This window comes from Leptopilina heterotoma, unplaced genomic scaffold (genome assembly GCF_015476425.1).
Source record: "Leptopilina heterotoma isolate Lh14 unplaced genomic scaffold, ASM1547642v1 Lhet_88, whole genome shotgun sequence".
NCBI lineage: Eukaryota > Metazoa > Arthropoda > Insecta > Hymenoptera > Figitidae > Leptopilina > Leptopilina heterotoma.
The window spans coordinates 1,066,155-1,089,939 of NW_025111191.1; the positions used below are offsets into that span (position 1 = coordinate 1,066,155).

General features: G+C 26.3%; 1 long non-coding RNA gene across 1 annotated transcript in view; it reads left to right on the forward strand.

Annotated features, from left to right (window-relative positions):
- Positions 1-1,389: 1,389 nt before the first annotated feature.
- The window catches only part of LOC122511585, an 86,554-nt gene continuing 64,158 nt past the window's right edge, over positions 1,390-23,785 (forward strand). Inside the window, exons 1-2 of the long non-coding RNA XR_006302534.1 lie at positions 1,390-1,586; positions 11,284-11,308. This is a non-coding gene — a long non-coding RNA (uncharacterized LOC122511585). The remainder of the gene's footprint in view (positions 1,587-11,283; positions 11,309-23,785) is intronic.

A 23,785-nucleotide genomic window follows, 5' to 3' on the forward strand; every position in this document is an offset into this window, starting at 1 on the left:
TGAAACTCAGAAGTTTCATACTTTTAACTAACTAAATTATTTAAAAATAATTGATTTAAAGAAGAATTTTTGTTAAAAATTCAATTATTGACAAATTTTTTGCAATGATTCAATTATTTTCATAAATAATAAAATATTTTTAATAAGAATTTTATTACTTTTAAAAATAATTGAATTATTGCAATCATTAATTTCTAATAGAAAAAATTGAAAGTTTTATAATAAAATTCTTTATGAGAATTCAATTTTTAGAAACATTAAATTATTCAAGGAATTATTTATTTTTGTATTTAAGTAATTGAATTCTCGTAGAAAAATTTCAATTATCTTTAAAAATAATGAAATTCTTCTGCGAAACTTAATTATTTTCAAAAATTTTAATAAAATTCTAGGCAAAATTCAATTATTTTCTTAAATAATAAAATTTATTACAGGGATTCAATTATTTTCATAGATAATAAAATTCTTTTCAGGAAGTCAAAAATAGTTGTTTGAACCAAATAAAAATTATTTGAACCAATAAAAATTGTTTGAATCAAATGAAAGTTTATTTGAATCATAAAAAGTTGTTGGAACCAAAAATAGTTGTTTTAACCGAATAAAAATTATTTGAACCAAAAATATTTTTTTGAACCAAAGAAAAATTAATTGTCAAAAAAAAAATGTTTGAACCAAATAAAAGTTATTTGAATCAAAAGAAGTTGTTTAAACAAAAAAAAAATTATTTGAACCAATAATATTTGTTTGAACCAAGGAAAATTTATTTGAACCAAAAATACTTGTTTCAACAAAAAAAAAGTTGTTTGAACCAAATAAAAATTATTTGAACCAAAAATACTTGTTTGAACCAAAAAAAATTGTATGAACCAAATAAAATTTATCTAAAAATTTTATCAAAAGTTATTAATTCACAAGAATTGAAAAATCAAAACAATGAAAAATTGCAGGACGTATTATTATTATTTATTAATTCACTTTTTTCTATATTAAAAATTTTTAAAAAATATCAACAATTATCCCCCCTAGAAAAAGATTCGTTTCAGAAACAAAAAAAAAAAAAAAATAAATGCGCATTTAACCGGAATCCGGTTGGACAATGATGAAAAAGAGCGTTAGGAAGATCTTCCAGAAAAACCAGTTTCTTCTTGTTTCGCAGGAGGTCCACCCCAAGGGGGATGCTGCATCTCGCTAGATTTAAATATCTCCCTTATCCCCTTCGAAACTAACAGTTTTGAAAGTTTTTTTTTTCTTTTTATCTTCTTTCTCTCTGTATATCATCATCGTGGTCCAGTTTTATATTAACTAACCGGTGCAGACCCCACCTGGACAATTCTGGACCCCCAGTAGTCGCTATTCAGGTTTTCATTTCATCTCAAAATCTCCTTTTGATATTTAGATCTATTTTTCGTTTCTGTCAGTTGTGCTCATGGCGATCTAAACGCGAGACGTGAATACTCTTTTCTCTAAAAGAAAAATAAATAAATGAAAAATAAATAAAATAAAAGAAGAAGAATTATTATTTCTCCAAAAAAATTGAAAATAAAAATGTTCTGTGAAGTGAGTGAATTTCAAAAGATGATTATGTTGTAAGTTGATATTGAGGTTCTAAAGAAAGTGAAAGGAATTTTTTTTTTAATGTGAAATAATAATCATAATAAAAATAATTATAAAAATAATAATAATAATAAAAATAATAAGAACAAAAATAGCAATAATCATACAATAATCAAACAATAATCAATAATAAAAATAAGAACAAAAATAACAATAATCATACAATAATCAAACAATAATCAATAATAATGATAATAACATAAATAATATTAATAAATAATAATAATAATAATAATAATAATAATAATAATAATAATAATAATAATAATAATAATAAAAATAAAAATGATTAATTATAATTATTATTATTATTATGAGTTTACATCGTATTTAAAAAATTATTTTTTTCTAGTTTTGATTTGGTTTTGAAAATGAAAGAAAATATTTTTAAAAAAGTCCAATACTTTCAAAAAAATGAAAACAAAATTTTTTCAATATAGTTTCCAATTATAATTGTAATAATTTGCTGATAATAAATAAAATAAATTTTTTTTTTCGAATTATATAAGAAAAAAAAGGAGGGAAAATTTTCGAAAATTAATTAATTAGTTTCTGGGTGGGGAGAAGGGGGAGGGGGTTTCTTTATTAATGAGTGAGACGTGTAGACACAAGTAGTGCATTGTTTTATTATTTTGATCAATAATGTAGTAACCCGAGGGCGTAGCTTTCATAAATATGTAATCATTATAATGCATCACGTATGATTAGTGAAGCATTCTCCATGCTTTATCAAAATGCATGATTACTTTATGTGCATAATTAACTCCCCTCACCTCTCTGCCCCCCCCCACCAAAAAAGGTACTGTCAGATCTTAAAAAAAAAGAGAAAGGTAAAAAATTGGAAAATATTTCATGGATACTTTTGTGTCCATGAAATATTTGTCAATTTTTTTTTGTTAAGTATTGTCAATATGAGTTTTCTTTTATTTTTTTTTTTGGATTTTATGAGTTTAATATTGTAAATTATAAAATAGAAAAATTTTATTCAACTTTCGGAATTTTTTTTCTTGGATTTTACAAATTTGTTTGTAAAATAAAAAATAGTGGGTATTTTATACAAGTTTCGGATTTTTCTGTTTTTCTTTGTTTTGGAGTTTTTTAAATTTGATTTTAAAATATAAAATAGGAAAATTTTATACAACTTTCGTAATTTTATATATATATATATATATATATATATATATTTTTTTTGATTTTACAAATTTAGTTGTAAAATATAAAATAGGAAAATTTTTATACAAGTTTATTATAAATGTTTATACAAGTTTATTTATAGTTAATTCAATAAATAAATCGGCAAAGTGTAATATTTAGTAGTTAGAAAAAATTAATTATAATTGAAAAAGAAATATTTAAAAAAATTAATAGACAATTAAAAAATAACAATTAAAAAAAATATTTTATAATAAATATAGTAAATGGAATAAATAATTAAATAAATAATAATAACGAAAGAAAACTGAAAAACTACAAAAAACAAAAAATAATAAAATAATAATAGAGAAAACAACAAAAATTGAAAAAAAACTAAAAGAGTAATTAAAAATTGAAAAATTGTATAAAAAAAAAATAAATAAATTATTATAACAATATTCACGAGGGTAAAAATTAGGTTACTTGTTTACATTGTCTGATATAATGAAAATGTCGTAAACTGCCGCAGACAGTGATGTAAGCTTTATACAGAAATAAATTGGTAAATTGTAAATTAATTCCATTATCCTTGGATGATCCTGGATAATAAGAGAGAAAAAGTGAGATAGAGAGGAGAAAGGAGAGGGGAAGGTTTGCGAAGGTGGTTGAGTGAAAGGAAAAAAGTGAGCCATTAAAAATGACATGAACGACAAGCTTGAAAACGAGGGTGCGCGTAATATACGGCAAGAGCTTTAAAACGATTATCGAGAACAAGTTCCAATATATCGAATCTAAAGGAAAAGATAGAAGAAAAAAAGAGAGAAAAAAGTTGGTGAGGGGGTGGGGAGGAAAATAATTCCAAAGAATTCGATAAACCTCAAAAACCACTTTCAAACCATGAACTTTTTTTAATTCCGAATCAAAATTTTTTATTTTCTTCAAAGTACAGTATAGTTGAATTATTAATTAATATTAGTAGGAAATTAATGGACTAAACATTATTATTGGAAAATTTGGTATTTAAATTATTAGCATTATTAACTAATGTTTAATCATCATTATTAACAAATGTTAAAAAATAAAATAGACTAAAAATTATTATTGGTAAATTCAGTAATTAAATTAATAAATTTAACATTATTAATTAATGTTAAAAAATAAAATAGACTAAAAATTATTATTGGTACATTCAGTAATTAAATTAATAAATTAAACATTATTAACAAATGTTAAAAAATAAAATAGACTAAAAATTATTATTGGTAAAGTTAGTAATTAAATAAATAAAAAAAACATTATTAATTAATATTACTAATATATAATTAATAAATAAAAACAAATCATTTTCTTCTTCTTTGAATTACTTTTATTTTTTAAGTAACAAAATAATTGTATACTTTAAAAATTAGTAAAAACTTTCTAATAAATTTCTCAATTTAAAAAAAGTATTGCAAAAATAAATTAAAACTTTGCAAAAATGTTAGAAAAAAAAAATTTGAGTTAAACTTTATTATAAATCGAAAAGAATTAATTTCAGTTGGGAAAAAAAAATCTCTCTGAAATTAATTTAGATTTTAGAAAAATTTCCATTTTTTTCCCTTAAAGAATTTCCTTCTAAAATTGCGCTACTTATTTTATTTTCTGTTTGTATTTTCTTTTTTCGTCTTTTTTTTCTGTTTTTCTCAAAGGAAACATATATAACTCTTGGCGGAAACAAGGAACGGACATTAATCCGTGTTGGCGTAACTTTTAACGGCCAGTAACTCATCCGATCAAACCAGTGAAACTTGGGAGGCACACGAGGCTTAGTCCTAATTTAAGGGTGGAAATGAAAACCACCCCTTGGCTGACGCTAATTTAAGACTAGCACTGGCCGCTCATTTGTTTTAACCGCTTTTCCGTGGGTGCGGCGCAACCCCTCCCTCTCTCTTCCTCCCCTCCCCCCGCAAACGCCTTTTTCCCTTCGTGGTTTACTTGACTTTTACTAATTTTCGACCAGTTTATTCCGAACAATTTTAGTTTACATTAGAAGAAGAAGAAGAAGAAGGAAATTACATTAATTATTTTCACATTTAGATTTTATTGCTTTTTTCATTATATTTACAAACATATTTTTATTTAATTTTATTTTCTTACTTTTTTCAGTATTTGCATTTTATTCTTTTTTTTATTATTTTATTTATTTTTTTAGTATTTTTAAAAAAATATTTTTGTATATTTCTTTTCCTAATTTTTTTCTACTTTTCTGTATTTTTTCCTATTTTTTGTACTTTTTTGTATGTTTTGTCCTTTTTCTCTATAGAAAAAAATATTCTTCAGAAGAAAATTTTTTTCTGAATGAAATATTTCGAGAGAAAATATTCTTTCCAAAAGAAATATTTCAAGAGAAAATATTTTTTCAAAAGAGAAATACTACGAGAAAAGAAATTATTTTTTCGAAAGAAACATTTTGGAGAAAAGAAATGAATTTTTGCGAAAGAAATATTTCGAGGGTAGAAAAATATTTTTTCCGAAAGAAAGAATATTTGGTGAGAGGAAAAACTATATATTTTATCAAGTTTGATTATTTTTTGATAAATTAAAAAAAAAGACGGTTAAAAAAAAGGATACTAAGGTCAGAGTTTTTATTAGCGTGTCCCTTTTATCTTCACCCCATTTCTCAAGTTGACTTTTATTCGCTACGCGACTTTCCCCGAGAGCTTTTATGAATTACTTGTTGCGCCTCGGAGTTTTTTCTCCCAGAATAAAAATTGCTTTCATCAATGTCGCTCCGTTACAAAAAAAAAAAAAAAAAAAAAACATATACATACGTAGTGAAAAAAGGAACACTAAAATTCCCTTTTGCCTCTGTATAGAATTTCAAAAACAAAAAAATTGATTCCAAGAGTAGTAAACAAACACAAAAATATTGCTAATTTAGCAAATTTTTCAAAAAATTCAGGTTTGGAATTTCGGGCTTTGAATTCCTCTACTAAAACCTACTATTTACTACTTTTTTTACGTTATACTATTTGGGTACTTTTTTATATTTCAGACACTAAAAGTTACTATTTTAGTTTTTTTTTAAATTTCCACTACTTTAAATTTGTTAAAACTAAAAACAAAAAACTATTCTCAAAAATTATAATCAAATTCTTTAAAACGATTCAATTATTTTCAAAAAAGATTCGAAATTCCATTACTTTCAATATCTAATAATTTCATAAAATTTCGTAAAAGAATTCAATTAAAAACAAAATTAACAAAATCCATTTAAAATTCACTTATTTTCATAAATAATAAAATTCACACAGGAATGGAATTAATTTAGAAAAGCATTTTAAAAAAAATTTCAAAAAAATCAATTATTTAACAAAATTTTCATACAATTTTTCACAATAATTCAATTACTTTTACTAATAATAAAATTTTTCTTGGAAATTCAATTTTTTACAAAATTTGTTGATAAAATTCCAAGCAAAAATTCAACTATTTTCATAAATAATAAAACTCATCGAAGAATTTCAATTATTTTTAATACTATTTTAATTTAATTTATCGAAAAATCCAATTATTTTCACAAATATAATTTTCCACAAGAATTCAATTATATTTAAAATACAATTTTTACAATATTTATCTTATTTCGAAAAAATTAATTATTTAAAACATTGTTTATAAAATTCGTATGAAGAATTCAATTATTTTCAAAAATAACCAAATTTTTCGCAGAAATTCAATTATTTTTAAAAAAATTTTCGCAATAATTCAATTATTTCCATAAATAATAAAATTCTTCTCAGGAGTTCAATTATTTTTAAAAATTTCAATAAAATTCTTTGCAATTATCCAATTACTTTCATAAATAATAAAATTCATCGCAGGATTTCAATTATTTTAAATACAATTTTACAGGAATTGATTTAAAAATGCAATTATTCTTAAAAATTTATTTTCGATTCCTCGATAAAATCAATTATTTAAAAAATTGTTTTTATTAAATTCTTTGTAAGAATATTAGAATTTTTCACTGGAATTCAATTTTTTACAAATATTTTAATAAAATTGGTCGAAAGAAGTCAATTATTTTAAATAAAATTTTAATTAATTTTTTTTTTTTTGAAATAATTCAATTATTCTTTTAGATTATAATAAAATTGTTCCCAGCAATTATTTTATTTGCGTAAATAATTCTTCAAGAAAATTAATTTATTTTGATAAATAACAAAATTATTCCCGAAAATTCAATTATTTTGAGGAATTTTAATAAAATTCTTTGCAAAATTCAATTATTTTCATAAATAATAAAACTCGTCGACGAATTTCAATTATTTTTAATACTATTTTAATCAAATTTGTCAAAAGAATTTAATTATTTTCACAATTAAAATTTTCCACAAATATTCAATTATATTTAAAAAAAAATTTTACAATATTTCTTATGCAGAATTCAATTATTTTCAATAATAACAACATTTTTTACAGAAATTCAATTACTTTTTAAAAATTTAAATAAAATTTTTCGCAATAATTCAATTATTTTTTAAAAATTTAAATAAAATTTTTCGCAATAATTCAATTATTTTCATAGATATTAAAATTCTTCTCAGGAATTCAATTATTTTTGAAAATTTTAATAAAATCTTTGCAACTATTCAATTATTTTCATAAATAATAAAATTAATTGCAGGATTTCAATTATTTTTAATATTTAATATTTAATATTTAATATTTTTCATTTTTTTTCTGTAAAATTTTACAGAAATTGATCAAGAAATGTTATTATTCTTAAAAATTCCCAGAAATTCAATTATTTACATAAATAACAAGAAATTCAATTTTTTTATTAATAATAAAATGATTTTTAGGAATTCAATTTTTTTCAAAAGAATTTAATAAAATAGCACACAGCAATTATTTAAAAAAAGTTTTTTGAAAAATCTTAGTAAGAATTTAATTATTTTTATGAATAATAAAAATTTCTTTGGAATTCAGTTATTTAATTTTTAAAAAAAGAATCAAAAGTGTTGCGACACAACACTTTTGATTCGTTTTTTGTCTCAATTTATTGATATCTTTATAGAAAAACTGTGTATTTTATAATTATTTCAAATTATTAAAATTTTTTTTTTTTTATCTAATTAATACTTTCATTTTATTAATTAAATTCATTTTTATATTTATTTTTTATTTAATTAATGCCATAATTATTTTTCTTTATTTTTAAAACTAAATTTTTTTCGTTTTGCACAAACTGAAAAGGGAGAAAAGGAAGAAAAGGGAGAAAAAAAATGTACCTGGAAAGAAAGTTTCAAACAGCGATTTTCTCTGGAATTGCGAAAGCGGACAGCGTCTCGACTGAATTATTTGAAAATTTCGCCAATGTAGCTAAATTTTCATGTTTGGGGTTTAATTTTCCTTCCGTCAATAACAAATTAATATTAAATAAAAAAAACAATTTAAATAATGAATTTTCTTAATAAAGTAGAAAATTTTCGATTCTTTCTAACTATCAACGCTATAAATAGTGGAACTTTATTTCCACTATGGTTTCCAATTTTCCTTCATTTTCTAAATGCAGATATATGCTTTATAGGGAGAAAATAGCCAAAACTGAGAATGACTTTTCGTACATAAATGCGCCGGAACTTTGATGTCGCGACCAATCAGAATAGAAGACCGCAGCGTAGTTTGAAATGAGTCACACACTGAAATCGCATTTAATCCAATAGCGGTCCTTAATAATCCAATAACAGAAAATCCAGCTCGGGAGAAATCTACATACGTCTAAGCAAAAGAGAAAGGCGTTCGGATGAAAGAGGAAAATAGAGAGAAGGAGAGAGAGGAAGAGAATTGAGACGGGAGGATTCGAGGTAGTAACCGAGAAAGGATGAGATAGAAATGAAGGGTGTGGGAGGATCATTGGGATGTTTTTAGGAGGGAGTGCGATGGAGAGGTCCACAGAGAGTGTGAGATGAGGAAACATAGGAAACTCATACGAAAAGCACCCACCCACCCTTTCTCTCTCTCTCTCTCTCTCTCTCTTTCAACCCCCCGTCGCCTTTTCACTCCCCTTTGACCACCCTTCGTATTTCCATCGCGAAAGTGAGCGAGAGAGAAAATTAGAGAGCAAGAGAGGCGAGAGAGAGAGAAAAAGAGAAACAGTAAGATAGAGTGAGAGAGAAAGAGAGATAGAGCGATATAGAGAGAAAGAGAGAGAGAGAAAGAGAAAGGAAGAGAGAAAGAGTAAAGAAGAGTGAGAGAGGAAGAGTAAGGAGAGAGTGAGAGAGAAAGAGTAAATGAGAGTGAGAGAGAGAGAGAGAGAGAGAAAAAGAGCAATAGAGAGAGAAAGAGTAAGAGAGAGAATGAGAGAGTGAGAGAGAGAGATTTGGTCGCGGCCATGTTGCCAGAATTGCCACCATCTATCCCCCAAACTCCTAGTCATCTAGTCCACGTCAGGGGTCCGCTATGTAAATGTGGACCAACCCCACACCATTTATCCCTTTCTCTCGTACTATATACTTCATACCAAAACCTGGAGCAACGACTTTCATCTCACCCTCCCCCTTGAACTCTGCCCCTCGACCAACCCCCCACCCCTCCCTCCTCCTTCTCCCGTGAACTGCCATGAAACTAGCAGCCCCTAAATCTAAGTCCAACGAACCGGTACATTCAGCTTAGAAAATTATTCCCGTTAGAAGCTTATAGTTCACCATTATTCGCCTATTATTATTAATGCATGCAAGTTGAATATATAAATTCTAAGAAGTAGCTTCACGAAAGCCATTTTTTTGCGAAATAAATTCATTATTTCATAAGATAAAAATTATATATATAGGAAGATTTTTAAGAATATGAATTAAAATAGTGGTAGGTGGTTACTTTTTCCAAAAAAAATTACTTATATTAATCTTCGTATTCTTTCATTTATTCTGATAGCCGTTTTGAAGTTAGTTTCTTATGCTTTTGTTTTGTTTTCTTTAACCTTTTAGAGGGCTGGTAAATTTGCACAAATAGTAATTTTTTTTATTAAATAAAATTAAATAAGTAAATTCAATAAAAAGATTCGTTAAAATAAATAGTGGACACTATAGTTGCCACCACGGCCCTGTCAAGGTTAAAAAATATTGTTTGACAAATGGAAAATATACGATTTATAATAAAATAATATTTAGTAGAAAATTTAAAAAAAAATTATAAATAATATACCTATTTTGTTTTTTTTCTATAACGAATTTCGCTTGACTGATTATTCTAAATTATGCAAATTTTTCTCCTTTTTATTTATAAAAAATAGAAAATTGTTAAAAAAAATTATTATTAAGAAATATGTAATGTAATAAATATTAATTTTATGCATAATTTTTTTTTCTCAATAATAATATTGTTCACAAAACTCATTCTTTTATTTTGAAAGAAAAATCATTACATATATTTTTCTCAATATTGTATTAATAAAATTCAAAAGTTTTTCAAAAAGAAAGGAAATTTTTTTTTTTATAAATTCTATTTACAAATTATAATTGAAAATGAAATTGAAAATTTTTGAATTTTTAGAAAATAAAGGAAAAAATTTTACTCAAAAAAAAAAAACTGTTTTGTTACATTTATTCACGAATTTCAGAATTTTCTTATGAATTCTAAAAATTTAATTTTTTTCAGTACTTTTAATAAAAATCCCTGACTTTTCCCTGAATTCCCTGTATCAAAATATATGATTATTAAACAGTTATATAATAATATTAAAACTATATTCCAATTCATAATTTATTTTTTTGAAAAAAAATTATATTAAAATTTTTTACGTTCTATTATTTTTAAAATTGCTAATTTTATTTAAAAAAGTGAATAAATTTCTAATGAAATCTGTTTTCTAAAAAAAGCTTTTCCAACAAGTTTTGATTTCTAAAAAAAGTTTTTCTAAAAAAGTTATGATTTCTAATATTTATTTTCCTGAATAATGTGAAATTCGATAATTTTGATAAAAATTAGAAAACTGGTTAAAAAATTAAAATTAGAAAATAGAAACTATTTTACACATTTTCTGCTTCTCAATCACAATTTTGTTCACTAAATTATGACTTTATTTTTTAAAAAGAAGAGAAATTTTATAAAATTCTTATTTCTTATTACAATTAATCAACAAAATTCTACTATTCTTTGAAAAAAAGAAATAATAATATTTCTTTACAGTTTTTTAACGAAATCTCAAGCATTTTTTTTAAAGAATTACAAAATTTTCATAAATTTTATTTTCTAATCATGTACCTATTGATCGTCATTAAAAAAAATTGAATATTGCTAGAAAAAAAATTTGAAAATTTTCTTTATTAAAAAAACGAAATTAGAATATCACCTTCATTAGAAAAAAGTTTTTTTAGAAATTCACCATTATTTGAAAAAATATTTTCCAAAATAAAAAATTAAAAAATACATTTTAGAAAAACTACCCCAAGTTATTAAAAAATCAAATATTTATATCAAGGGGGTAGTAAGTAATTAAAATAATGAATTACAACAAAATAATAATAATAATTAACTTTTATTTATTTACAGGTAAACGGGTGAAAAATCAATTATTGTAAGTAAATTTAATTAACTACTATTTGGAATATAATTATTATTTTTCTTATTATTATTACTATCTGTCGAATTAAATTTAATAGTTGGCAATATTAGTCCCCTTGCCATCTAATATTAAGAATATTAAGAAATCGAAATATTAGTAAAAACTAAAAACAAATTTTAATAAATTAAAATATAAAATACAAATATTAATATATAGAAATATTAGTAAATATTAATTTTGAGGAAAATTGAAAAAAATGAGGAAAAGATAATTCGAAAAACAGAGAAAATGAAGAATAATAATAAATAATAATAATACGAAAAATTTGGGAAAACAGGAGAAAGTCAGTTTTTTGTTTTTTTTTTTTTATTCTGAGAGGGACAACTAGTTTGTATGTAGAGAAATATTTTTTTGTAGAAAAAAAGAACATGGAGAAACGAGAAACATTCGACATTTGATTAAAAAAAAAAAGAAAGGAAGTTGATCAAATACCGGCGAAACAAAAAAAAACCCTTTATGAAAAATGAATGGTTACCTATTCATAGTTCGTGTTAATTAGAGATACTTTAATTGCATCCATCGTTCATGCCTTATAAGTACAGTGCAAACAGTAATTTCAGGATTAAGCTGCAAAATTTCCATAAAATTGGAATTTTATAATTAAATTTACAAATGAGAAATTATATTCATGATGATAAATTTCAATATAATTTCTATTATTGATTTAACAATAATGAATTTCTCTAAGCAACAAAGATGTAGTAGGTGAAAATTTCCAAGGTTCTTTTGTTTTGGTGCAAACGTTTTTTTTAATTATTTGATACAAAAATTAAATTTTCGTTTTGGGTAAATGTAAACTAAATTTTTGTTTGCTGGTAAACGAAATTTATTTAGTACGAATACTTTTTCTTCTGCGATCAAATTACTTTTTGGTTAGAAAAAAGTCTTTTTTTTTTTGTTCAAATAAGTATTTTTTTGGTTTAAATATATTTTCTTTGCTGCAATCGAATTTTAATGGGTTCAAATTTATTTTGTTTAATGTAATTACATTTTTTTATGTCAATTAAAGTTTCATTTGGTTCAAATCGGTATTTTTTTGGTTTAAAGATAGATTTATTTGGTTCAAATCGAATATTTTTGGTTAAAATTAATTTTATTTTCTGAATTTGAACTTTCTTTGTGCCAATTTTTATTGACCTTTCATTTGGTTTCATTTAGTTTAAATCGGTATTTTTTGGTTTAAATATAGCTTTATTTGGTTCAAATCGATTTTTTTTGGTTCAAATTAATTTTATTTTCTGTAATTAAATTTTCTTTCGGACAATTTTTATTGACCTTTCATTTGATTATATTTGGTTCAAATTAATTTTATTTTCTGTACTTGAATTTTCTTTGCTTCAATTAAAAATTCATTTGGTTCGAATCAGTATTTTTTTTGTTCAAACAAAGCATTATTTTGATTAAAATCGAATTTTTTTGGTTCAAACATACCTTTATTTGGTTCAAATCTAATTTTTTGTTTTAAATTAATTTTATTTTGTATAATTGAATTTTCTTTGCGTCAATCAAAGTTTCATTTGGTTCGAAACGGTCTTTTTTTGGTTCAAACAAAGCATTACTTTGTTCAAAACTAATTTTTTTGGTTCAAATTAATTTTATTTTTTGTAATTAAATTGTCTTTGGATAAATAAAAGTTTCATTTGGTTGAAAACGGTATTTTTTTGGTTCAAATTAATTTAGTTTTTTTGCAATAGAATTTTCTTAGGTTCATTTAAATGTTTCATTTGGTTCCAATCGGTATTTTTTTGGTTAAAATCGAATTTTTTTGTTTTAAATTAATTTTATTTTTTGCAATAGAATTTTCTTTGGCTCAATCAAAGTTTCATTTGGTTCCAATCGGTAATTTTTTGGTTGAAACAAGGCTTTATTTGATTCAAATTAATTTTATTTTCTGTAATAAAATTTTCTTTGGTACATTTTTTCATTTGGTTCAAAGTTACCTTTATTTGGTTCAAATCGAATTTTTTCGGTTCAAATTAATTTTATTTTCTGTACTAGAATTTTTCTTTGGTTCAATCAAAGTTTCGCTTGGTTCAAGTCAGTTTTTTTTTTTTGGTTCATACAAAGCTTTATTAGGTTCGTATCGTTATTTATTTTTATTTAAATTAATTTTATTTACAAGCAAAAAATATTTTATTCGAAGCAACTACAAATTTTATTAAATTAGCAAAATTTTTAGTTTATTTAGTTAAGACTTTTGCTGTTCCAGAGAAAATTGTCCTTGCTTCAGGTAAAATATTTTTTTGTGTACTTTAATCGAATTTTATTTGGTTCAAAATATTGTTTTCTTTAATTAAAGTAAAAATTATATGATTCGAGTAAAAATTATTTGATTCAAGTAAACGTTTACTTAATAGTAGCCAACTAATCAGTATTTTGAGTCAAATAAATTATTTCTGCCACTCCACCCACAGAAATAGAAAACTTATTTTTTCCCCACACATTAAAACTATGTCATCGACGGTATTTAAGAACCAAAAAAAAAAAAAAAAACAGAAAAAAAAACAGAAAAATCCCATGAAACTTGATATGAAAAATGAAAAACAAGAATAATGTTCCTCTCTCGTGCATATATGAAACACACATGAAAAGTGTTGATATCATGGTGGCATTACACGCAGTCAGCATGAAACATGCCGTCGAGTTTCCGGCTGGCTTCCGGCAGTGTCAATCTACAGTATACTGCGTAACTCGCATCAGGTTTTGCGTTATTTCAAGCGAAAAGGTTAACCCAGCCATTGAGCCCTAAAAACCGACTCGAAATTTACACACAATTCTGCTGGAAATCTATATATACATATATATATATATATATATCGTATATATACAAAACCAATACACAAATTCCAAGTTTCTATACACACATATATATATTCAGGAGCGGCCATTTCCGCCGCAGAGTTTCTAAGCGCGCTAAATAATGGCCGCGCTAGAAATCCATGGTCGTAAGAAGGGAAGAAGGGGTACACACGGGTGTTTCTCACCGAAAATGTCCGTGGTGCAGAGGAGCGAGAGTCATACAGAAATTTTGCATTAGTGTTTGAGGGGGAAATTTCCTTTTCCCCTTGTACTTGTGTGCCAATCTAGAAACAGTGGGCAACAGAATGTGTGTTCGTGTCTGTGTGAATAAGTTTGTTTACGTGAGTGTATTGGTTGTGTTTGGAGAAATAAACGTGTGAGTGTAGATGGCAAGGACTCGGGGAAAATGTTTGTAAAGAGACATTGAATATGTGTGAGAGAGTGTGTGTGTGTGTGTGTGTGTGTAAGAGAGAGTGGGTGAATATTAATTTAGGCACGTGGTCCTGGTGAGCTAAGAAAAATGCCTCCACGTTAGGGAGTTGCTTCATGTTCCGTTGGAGTTTAATCTCGAAACCGGGAGTCCGTGTGCGTTAATGTGTCTGCCAACACTAACACTCGTCCCCCTCTCTCTATCACGTACGATGTACTTCCGTGTCCACATTGCCCCCCTCCTAAAGCCTTTGCCCTTATTCTCTCTATCTCTCTCTATCTCTCTCTCATTTTCTCTACCAATCTGTTTCTTCCTCTTTGTCACTGTCTCTCTCTCTCTCTCTCTCTTCCTCACTGAATTTTCTATTCCCTTCCTGTATTTTCTATTATCTCCTTCTATTTTCTATTATCTCCTTCTATTTTCTATTATCTCCCACTATTTTCTATTCTCTCATCCTTTCTTATTATTTCTCCTTCTCTTTTATGTGCTTCCTCCCTTTTTTCTATTCTCTCTTCTCTTTTTATATTCTTTCCTCCTGTTTTTCTAATCTCTCCCTCCCTTTTTTCTATTTAGCCCCCTCCCCTTTTTCTATTCTCTCCCCTCTTTTTCTATCCCCCCCTCTTTTTCTATTCTTTCTTCCTGTTTTCCTAATCTCTCCCTCCCTTTTTTCTATTCTCTCCCTTTGTTTTCTATTCTCTCATCCTTTTCTTTTTATTATTTCTCCCTCTCTTTTATCTGCTCCCTCCCTTTTTTCTATTCTCTACCATCTTTTTCTATTCTTTCCTCTCGTTTTTCTAATCTCCCCTCCCTTTTTTCTGTTTAGCCCCCTCCCCTTTTTCTATTCTTTCCCCTCTTTTTCTATCCACCCCTCTTTTTCTATTCTTTCTTCCTGTTTTCCTAATCTCTCCCTCCCTTTTTTCTATTCTCTCCCTTTGTTTTCTATTCTCTCATCCTTTTCTTTTTATTATTTCTCCCTCTCTTTTATCTGCTCCCTCCCTTTTTTCTATTCTCCCCCCTCTTTTTCTATTCTTTCTTCCTGTTTTTCTAATCTCTCCTTCTAATCTAATAGTGAGAGAAAATAAAGAAAGAGAGTAAAATAGTAGGAGAAAATAAAGACAGAGAGAAAATAGAGAAAGAGAGGGAAATAGTAAAAGAAAGAGAGACAAATAGTGAGAAAAAAAAGAGAGATAAATAGTAAGAGAAAGAGTGACAAATAGTGAGAGAAAATAAAGAAGGAAAATAAAATAGTAAGAGAAAACAAGGAAAGAGAGAAAAAATAGTGAGAGAAAACTAGAAAATAGAGAAAAAGAGGCAAATAGTGCGAGAAAATAGAGAAAGAGAGGGAAATAGTAGGAGAAAGAGTGACAAATAGTGAAAGAAAATAAAGAAAGAGAATAAAATAGTAAGCGAAAATAAAGAAAGCTAGTAAAAATAGTGAGAAAAAATAGAGAAAAAGAGGCAAATAGTGAGAGAAAATAGAGAAAGACAGGAAAATAGTAAGAAAAAATAAATAAAGAGAGGAAAATATTGAGAGAAAATAAGGAATGAGAGAGAGAGAGAGAGAGAGACAGAAGGAAGGAAAGATACTGAGAGAAATTGAGAGAAAGGGTGGGAGAGCATATTCAAAACGTGAAAGTGTTGGTTCGCCGGGGCGAATTCAGAAACAGAAGAGGGTGTTTTTAAGGGGTAGCCGAGTCGATTCGAGAGCCACTGAGAGGTGGGAGGTTTGCCGAAAGCCTCGGCCCCGAGAAACGAGTAGAGACGAAGGGGGAATGTAAGAAAAATGCGAAACAGAGAGGGAAAATGTTAGGGGGAGATAGAGAGAGAGACAATGCGACAAACACAGGGAAGGGCGAAATGCTCCTGAAAATTCACTATTTCGCAAATTATCGTCTGCTCGAGTAACTTTCCCAAAACTGTTGGAAGTATTTTTGACTGTAATAACCGGAAATATTCAAAAATTTAATTGCCTTTTAGTTTCTTACTGAATTTGAACTTTTTTATTTATTTATTTTTTGTTGCTAAATTTTATCTTCAGAACTTTTTAATATATCCAAATTTAAAGATGAAATTTTAATTAGTGACTGACTTTTTGCTTTCGATTTAGTAAATTTCATTAATGAATAGTAATTTCTACTAAATTAATTAGTGAAATTTACTAATTCAAAAGCAAAAAGTCAGTCACTAATTAAAATTTGTTTTTTTTCAGTAGTAAAAGTAAATCATTAGTCAGACTTTTTTTATTATTAATTATTTTTTTAATAGTAAAAGTAAATTTCCAGTAAGATGTTAGTTTATTATTAATTATATTTTCAGTAGTAGAAGTAAATTTATAATCAGACGTACATTATTAATTTTTATTAATATATTAGTAGTAGTAGTAGTGAATTTTTATTCAGGCGTATTTTCTTGTTATTAATAATTTTTCAGTAGTAGAAGTAAATTATTAGTCAGACGTATTTTCTTGTTATTAACAATTTTTCAGTAGTAGAAGTAAATTATTAGTCAGACGTATTTCTTTATTAGAAATTATTTTTTCAGTAGTAGAAATAAATCATTAGTCAGACATTTTTTATTTTGATTATTTTTTCAGTAGTAAAAGTAAATTTTTAGTAAGACTTTTTTTATTATTAATAATAATTTCAGTAGTAGAAATAAATTTATAATCAGACGTATATTATTAATTTTCCTTAAATATTAGTAGTAAATTTTTATTTAGACGAATTTTCTTATTATTATAAGTCAGTCACTAATTGAAATTAGTAAATATTTTTGTTAATTCAAAGTTAGAGAGTAAGTTTTAGTAAAAATTTGACAATTTACTTGGCAATTTCTATACTAATTTTACTTTAGAATTTTGTACCGAAAAAAATACAAGAAATAGAAAAAATGAAAAATACGGAAAATTAGTTAAATACTAAAATTAGTAATTACTAATTAATACACTAATTAAAATTAATGGACATTTTTCAGTATTACAGTTTTTCTTAGGATATCAAACTAAGACAAAAAACGAAACAAATTCTTAGAAAAACTGTGTAATTCAAATTTTTTTTCACTTAAAATTACTTAATATAATAAACTCTTCAAAGTTATTCCCTTCAACAACTAAAAATAGGATCAATTTTAGTAGAAAATTAAAATTTATCAAAACTTGGTAATTTTTAAAGTTTTTTTCAATTTTTTTTTACAGTAATTCGATCTGGTGAACGAGTTTAATTGAAATTTAGAGATTGGAATAATAATTGGAAAATAAATGGAGAATGAGGGAAAAATAAAAATTATTTCATAAATTTGTTGTCAATGAAGTGTGAAGTACGTCGGAAGTTATGACGAAGTCATTGTCGTTGGTGGTCTTCCGTGTTACACAAACACAATGAAACCGTGGATTTAAGAGAATTGTGTGTTGGTTAGCTATATAGGAGTGATGGTCACGGTTTTGTCCCTCGCTAAGCCAGCGTTAAGGGTGGCCATGAGAGTATAGTTGGAACCCACAGGAAGGTGGAAAACGAATAAAGGGTGAAAGACAAAGATAGAGAGAAGCTGTCTCTCTGTCTCTTTTTTTTTCTCTCTCTCTCTCTCTCTCTCTCTCCTTGAAAAAGGTTTAAAAGGGAAAAAAGAAATTTCTTTTCATTCCTTTTCATATTTTTTTTTCTTTCAATCTTATTCCTTCTTTTCTAAAAAAAAGAAAGTGTCTCCTTTTTTCCTTCTTTTCTAAAAAAAAGAAAGTGTCTCCTTTTTTCCTTCTTTTCTCCCAAAAAGAAAGTGTCTACTTTTTCCCTTCTTTTCTCCCAAAAAGAAAGTGTCTCCTTTTCCTTTCTTTTCTCACAAAAAACTACTAAAAATGATTCCTTTAAAATCTACTGAAAAAGTAGATTTTAAATAAAAATATACATAAAAATACGAAAGAGATAAAAAATTTTTGGGAGAAAAAATTTCGAAGAAGTAGAAATGCGGAAAGTGAAAAAAATTGGGAGAAAATAATTCGAAGAGAAGATACAAGAAGTGAAATTACTTTTTGGAGAAAAGAACAAAAAGAGGAGATACAAAAAGAAAAAAGGTTTGAAGTGAGAGAAAATACAGAAAGAGAGAAATGGAGGTGGGAGAAAAGACTAATTCCTGGGAGAAAAAAAAAATTTTTCCTACAAAAAACAAGAAGAGGAGACGCAAAGTGTAAAAAAATTGTTCATGGAAAAAATACAAAAAGGAAAAATTTTATTTTGAGAAAAAAAACACGAAGAGAAGATTCAAGTTAAAAAAAAGAATTGTGGGAGAAAAGAATAAGCAGAAGAAAAATCACAAGAAACAAAAATTAGGAGGAGAAAAGACTATTTTTTCGGAGAAATAAAAAGAAGAAAAAAAGGAGAGAAGGAAAAAAAAACTTTTTTTTGTTAAAAAGTACCTTTAGAAAGTGAAAGAGTAAAAAAAAAAATGACAAAGACAATAAAAGAAAAGTTTCTAGAGAGAAAAAAAGATCAAGAGTAGACAACAACAAGGTGGGAGAAAATTTTCTGAAGAGAAACAAAAAAAGAGATTCAAGAGACACAAGAAGTGCAAAAGGTTTTGTGGTGGAAAGAGGAGTGTGTGGAGAAAGACGAAAATAGAGAAAGGGGTGAGAGAGGAAAGAGGAGGGGGGATGAAGAAGTCAGGGGAGAGTGGATGTGGAAAGATGAAGAAGGGGGGAGAAAAGGTTGAGGAAAAGAGAGATGAGAGAGAGAGAGAGAACCATAGGTCGGTAGTCTTACAGATCAATAAAGCTAACCACCCACTAACTCCCAAACCCCCGACACCTCAAGAACAAACCCCAATATGTCTGACAACAATGCCCGTCCATTGGATTAGATGCTTCCGTCTCTTTCACGCAACACGGCATTTAATTCACTGACACTAAAATCTCAACTCTCGAAACAAAACATTTCTCTTTTAAATATTTTTTAATTATTTTTTATTATCTTTCTTTTTTTTATTTTTCTCTCTTTCTTTTTTTCAATTCTCTTTATTTTTTGCTCATAAATTTCTTTCTCTCTCTCTCTTTTTCTTTCTCCTAAGATTTTCGCTCTCTCTCTTTTCTTTTTTTTTCTCTCTCTCTCCTCTTGTTTGTCTATATTTTCTTTATTATTCTCTATATCTCTTTCCTCTGTCTCTTTCTACTTTTTTCTCCTAAAATTTTCTCTCTCTCTTTCTCTATTTTTTTCTCCAAAATTTGTCTCTCTTTCTATTTTTTTATCCTAAAATTTTGTCTCTCTCTTTCTGTATTTCTTTTTCTCTCTCTTTCTTTATTTCTTTCTCTCTCTCTCTCTCTCTCTTTTTCTCTATTTTTTTCTCCAAAATTTGTCTCTCTTTCTATTTTTTTATCCTAAAATTTTGTCTCTCTCTTTCTGTATTTCTTTTTCTCTCTCTTTCTCTATTTTTTTCTCCAAAGATTATCTCTCTCTCTTTTGATTTTTTTTCCTGAAATTTTCTCTCTCTCTCTCTCTCTTTTTCGCTCCATAGTTCGCTCGCATATCGCACATATACATCTTTCCATATCTTTTGAAATTCTACGGAGTTCTTGAATCTTGAATCCACTTGAGTTGCGCGCAACCCCCTTTTGCTAATTACCTCCATTTGAAGCAGTCACGTCCACTGGCACACACAAATCCTCCCTCGTGATTTGCCGGATTCACACCCACTAATTAGGAGTAAGAGGTTTGAATATTAGGCGAGGATTAAAATTTCCCTCTCTCGCTCTCTTTCTTTTTTTCCCCTCTCTCTCTCTCTTTCTCTCACTCATCACATCTCCCTTGTGAGATAAATTCTAATCGAGTAAATCAAGAGGAAAATTTAAAGTCGAGTAATTAAAATTATGGATCTGTTGATTGTGTCTCTATTATTATTATTATTATTATTATTTTCCGAACAAATTTTCACGTGATAATTAAATTATGTTAATTGCAATGAGAGGAAATTTAAGAATTTTTTTTTAGATATTGATTAATGTTAAAAAAAATATTTTAACAAAAAAAAAAATTTCTCTTTATTGTCGAAATATTAGAAAAAGAAATTGTTCTCAGTGGTAGAAGTAAATTACTAGTCAGACGTTTTTTTTTATTATAAATTATTTTTCCAGTAGTAAAAATAAATCATTAGTCAGACGGATTTATAATATATTAAGATTTTTATGTTTTTATTTATTCATCTTCGAAGTAGTAGAAGTAAATTATTAGTCAGACGAATTTATAAATTGTTAAGATTATATTATATTATACTTTTGTCTTCTTCTTCTTCTTCTTCTTTTGTCTTCTTTTTTTAAGTAGAAGTAAATTATTATTAAGACGGATTTATAAATTATTAAGATTATTATTCTTCTTTTTTGCTTCTTCTCAGTAGTAGAAGTAATTTATTAGTCAGACGTATTTTCTTGTTATAAATTATTTTTTCAGTAGTTGAAATAAATCATTAGTCAGACGTTTTGTTTTATTATCTTTTCAGTAGTAAAAAGTAAATTTTTATTAAAACTTTTTTTTTTATTATTAATTCTATTTTCAGTAGTGTAAGTAAATTTATAGTCAGACGAATGTATTATTTATTAAGATTATTATAATTTATGATTTAGTCATCTTCTCAGTGGTAGAAGTAAATTATTAGTCAGACGTATTTTCGTATGTATTGGAAATTATTTTTTTAGTAGTAGAAATAAATCATTAGATAAACGTTTATTATTATTAATTATTTTTTCAGTAGTAGAGGTAAATTTTTAATAAAACGTATATATTTATTTATATTATTATTATTTAATTATTTCTATATTATTATTATTTAATTATTTATATATTATTATTTATATATATTATTAGCAATAATATTAATGCTGAAATTGAAAAATAATGTTCACCCATGAATTTAATCAGAGAACTAAACAAACAATGAAACTTGTCAAAATTATAACGCGAAATCAATGACTGAAATAAATCTTTTGTACCCGCTTAAAGCTTGTGACAAATCTGATTGTTACTTTGTTTTCGTTGATTAAATGAACTAGCTAATAATGTTCATGTATGATGATTTACATCACTCAAAATTACGCTAATGGATGATTATACAGCAATAATCCCGTCATGTACATTCGATGGATGCGGGTTACGAAATGTTTAAAGGAAAATTTTAGCAAAAGCTATATTAATTTTCCAGGCGAGGGCACAACAATTTCGATACCACTATATATATAGGTAAATAGAGAGAAATTTTCTCTCTATATATATTGCCTAGGTCTGATAGGTGAATAGTTTAAATCCAACGTTGGTGGTACCGGATCACGACGAACCTTTTGTAACCGGGGGTTACTATTGAAAGGAGAGAAGTGAAAAGGGGTGGGGTGGGGGGTGAAGAAGGGTGGTTTTTGGCTGGTGGGCCATAAAGGCGGGTGGATAGCTTGCAGGGGTGGACCTAAGCGAGGATAAAGGAGAAGGAGAAAGCAAATGGTCGAGAGGAGGAACGAAGGACGATCAATAAGGAGCAAAAGCTGGTGGGGGTCTTATACCAGGACCTCAAGCCAACCCCTTGCCGTTGACTGCTTAGGGCGAGGGGACCAAAGAAGAAAGAACTCAGAAAATATTCTGAAAGGGTCCTTGGTTATCTGTGTATATACTTATACTGCACTCACACTTTGAAGCGAAGCTAAAATTGGGGTTGTGTGTGTGTGTGTGTGGGTTGGAGAAGAAGAGAGACCGAGAGAGAGAGAGAGAGTGAGAGAGAAATTCCTCGACTCCCCGGGCTTTTGTGTGGGACATTCTGGACGTTCCGCTGCCGCAACTTCACAGTAAAGGGGTAGCTCAAAAAACCCCCTAGAGGAAAGCTAATGACGCCCCGGAAGGTCGTAGAATCTACAATGATCTCTCTTAAGCCTTAGTGAAAAGTTTAAGAAGAAAAAAAAATGCTATTTAAAAATTAGAATTCATTTATTTTACTACTGCAAAGATGAGAAAATGAGAATTGTCTTAATCTTAATAATTTATAAATTCGTCTGACTAATAATTTACTCCTACTACTGAAAAAATGACTAAATAATATACGTCTGATTATAAATTTACTTTCACTACTGAAAGTAATGATTAATAATAAAAAAAAAACGTCTTACTAAAAATTTGCTTCTACTAGTGAGAATAAAACAAAAGAATAATAATAATAATCTTAAAAAATTATAAATCTGTCTGACTAATAATTTACTTCTACTACTGCGAAGATGACTGAATTATAATACAATAATCTCAATAATTTATACATCCGTCTGACTATAAATTAACTTTCTCTACTGAAAGCATAATTAATAATAAAAAAAAACGTCTTACTGAAAATTTACTTTTACTACTGAAAAAATAATTAATAATAAAAAAACTTCTGACTAATGATTCATTTCTACTCTTGAGAAAATAATTTCTAATCAGAAAATACGTCTGACTAATAATTTACTTCTACTACTTAAAATAATTAATAATAAAAAAACGTCTGACTAAAAATTTACTACTACTACTGATATATTAATCAAAATTCATAATATACGTCTGACTATTAATTTACTTCCACAACTGAAGGGAAAATTAATAATACAAAAAATCGTCTGACTAACAATTTACTTTTACTATTAAAAAATAATATTAAAAAAAACGTCTGATAAATAATTTACTTTTACTACTGAAAAATTATTAATAACAAGAAAATACGTTATTCTCTTGTAACAAATATTTTCTTTAGTAAATACGAATATTAAAGCAAATGATTCTTTTATAGTAAATACTATTTTTGTGATAAATACTATTTCTTGTGATAAATACTATTTCTTGTAATAAATACTATTTCTTGTAATAAATACTATTTTTTGTAATAAATACTATTTCTTGTAATAAATACTATTTCTTGTAATAAATACTATTTTTTGTAATAAATACTATTTCTTGTAATAAATACTATTTTTTGTAATAAAATCAATTTTTTATAGTAAATGCTAATTTTTTTTTTTAAAGTGAATACTATTTTCGATAGTAAATATTATTTTTATACTAAATACTACTTGTGTTTGGTATTTATTGTAGTAAATACAATTTTTTACAGTAAATGCTATTTTTATTAGTAAATAACTATTTTCTATAGTAGATATTATTTTCTATACTTAATACTACTTATTGTATTTGGTATCTATCAAAAAAGTATTTGTTTAATAATCG